The 2,419-nt window shown below is 35.2% G+C and overlaps 1 non-coding gene across 1 annotated transcript; it reads left to right on the forward strand.

Moving 5' to 3' along the window:
- The first annotated feature begins 220 nt into the window (after window positions 1–220).
- LOC148584897 (small nucleolar RNA R71) lies at window positions 221–327 on the forward strand. The gene has a single exon (XR_015912764.1). It is a non-coding gene; the product is annotated as a small nucleolar RNA R71 (small nucleolar RNA).
- The last annotated feature ends 2,092 nt before the right edge of the window (window positions 328–2,419 follow it).

Below are 2,419 nucleotides of genomic sequence, written 5' to 3' on the forward strand. Positions count from 1 at the left end.
TTGATCCACCATTCAGGTTCACTTGTACATGCCCTTATTTTTTACTCCTCGCCTTCCTTTGAAACAAAATTGTTGGGAGTGTTCAATCAGTGTTTCGAAGAGTTCCATGGCTTCCTCACTGCTCTTTTCCATAAGTGCACCTTCACAAGCAGAATCAATCATTCCTTTGTTAGTGTCATCTAACCCTTTATAAAAAATTTGTACATGATCATCTTGAGGTATGTTATGATGTGGACACTTAAGAAGCAGCGCATTGAAGTGGTCCCATGCTTCGAAGAAAAGGTCTCCTTCTTCTTGTTGAAAAGATTGAATCTCCCTTCTAAACTGCCTTGTCCTTCGAGCAGGGAAAAACTTCTTTAGGAACTTACTGGACAACTCTTCCTAAACTGCAGGCAAGGAATTATACAACTTAGCATTATCTTTCAAAGAAAAAGGAAAGAGGACTAACCTGATTCCTTCAGGATCTAAGCCTGGATGTGCTGAAGCTTTGCAGAGAGCAAAGAACTCCCTAAGGTGCAAGAGTGGATGCTCAATAGCTATGCCTCTGAAGTGAGTCAAAGCATTGAGTATCTGTGGGGATATATAGTAACTGCCTTGCACCTCTGGTTGATAGGCTATGCATGATGGCTGGATGCGGTTTTTCGGGATGAAAGACTGTTTCGTGGGCCTTCGCACTGGTGGCGGATTCTCTAGAAGATCTTCTATTGTTCCCTCAGCTTTCTCTTCTTCTTTTGTGTCAGAGTGATCGACGACCTTGTATAAGAAGATTTGTCTCTATAGTCACCGCAACTTCAATATTGTTGTTCGGATGCTCTCTGGAACTATGCTCGATCGCAGGTTAGTGCGATCGATCGCAGTGCGCTCGATCACACGAGGTCTCCGCTCGATCACAGTAACAGAATCCAGGCACCGCAGAGCTGAAACAGAATAGAAACAGAGAAATAAAAAGAAAATGAAAAATATTTTTGATTTTTGATAAAAACAGAATCAAAATTAAAAATTAAAATAACCAAACTAAAGGAAAATAATTCTAAACAAAATTTGCCGCAATCCCCGACAACGACACCAAAAAGTTGTTATGCAAATATCTACCTAAATTAATAGGCACATAATTGTACGTTTAACTCGCAAGTGCACAAGATCAATATAGTAGTATAGGGTGCAAGTACGAGATCATTTCCACGAGGATTGCTAAATTTTGCTTAAAATAAATTCCGTAAGTAAAACAAAACAAAGATTGATTTTGAGTGGATAATAGCAAAAAGATAGGTCTTTGATATCCACCACTAATCATGCTTATATAATATAACTATATGCCAATGCTTTAATCATGTTATGCATACCTAATGTTTGCCAACCTAAGGGCATGGGTGTATACTCCTGAAGCTATATATTTTTCTAAGCAATGAGTTAGGCATGAGTGTATACTCTAACTCTTTTCTTTCTTAAAGGATTTAGCATGAGTGTATACTAAGTTGTTCTTTAAGAAAGCATGAATCTAAGCAAATCAACAAATGTTGTGCAAATTTATTTAACTTGCAAGTGTACAAATCGATAGTAGTTTAATGGATTGCAAGTGCGAGGTCGATCTCACAGAGAATTGTGTTATTGAAAGAGCAATTTAAGTCTAAACTAATTAAATCCTAACCTAGTTCCAAAAGGGTTTTGAATTTTGATTTTTGAAATTAAAAGACAAGCTTAAACTAATTAATATAAACTAAGAGATAAAAGACTAAGGTTTGGGAATTCACACTCACCGAATCATAACAACATACTTCCATGTTTGTCAATATTAATCTGAAGTTCTCAAAATTAAAATCTTAGATATGTTTTACTATGCTTCAATAGTTAATCAAAATCATCCTATGTATCCATTCATTGCACAAATCACAAAAGGAATCAAATATCAATTAAATTATCAGATGTATCCGTAAATCACAAAAGATATCCAATCTTAATTGAAACACCAAATGTATCCGTAGAACAAATCACAAGAGATATCCAATTATATAGGCAAATAAAATCAAGCAATCAGTTATGTGAAATTATCTTAAATCATCAAGTGTATCCTTAAATCACAAAAAATATCCAAGAATCACTCCACACATTGAAAAGAAGTAAAACAATTAAAATATTAAACCCACTAAAATCAGATAAATAAAGACTTACATGAAAGTATTGATGTTCTTCATCGGTGAGGCTTCATCCTCAACCTTAGTTGGGAATCAGCTCCACATAAAAATAAAACCTAAACTAAAGAAAAACTAAACTAAAAGAAAAGCTGTGGATTATATTTTGTCTCCAAAATTGTATCCCAAAACTAGTCTCTGGAATTCTATATCTTTTCTTGAATACAAAGAGGTCTATTTAGGGAGGTCCTAGAAGCCTAAGTAAACCTAGATAATTCGGATCTCCCAGT

This window comes from Corylus avellana, chromosome 6 (assembly GCF_965113065.1).
Source record: "Corylus avellana chromosome 6, dhCorAvel1.hap1.2, whole genome shotgun sequence".
NCBI lineage: Eukaryota > Viridiplantae > Streptophyta > Magnoliopsida > Fagales > Betulaceae > Corylus > Corylus avellana.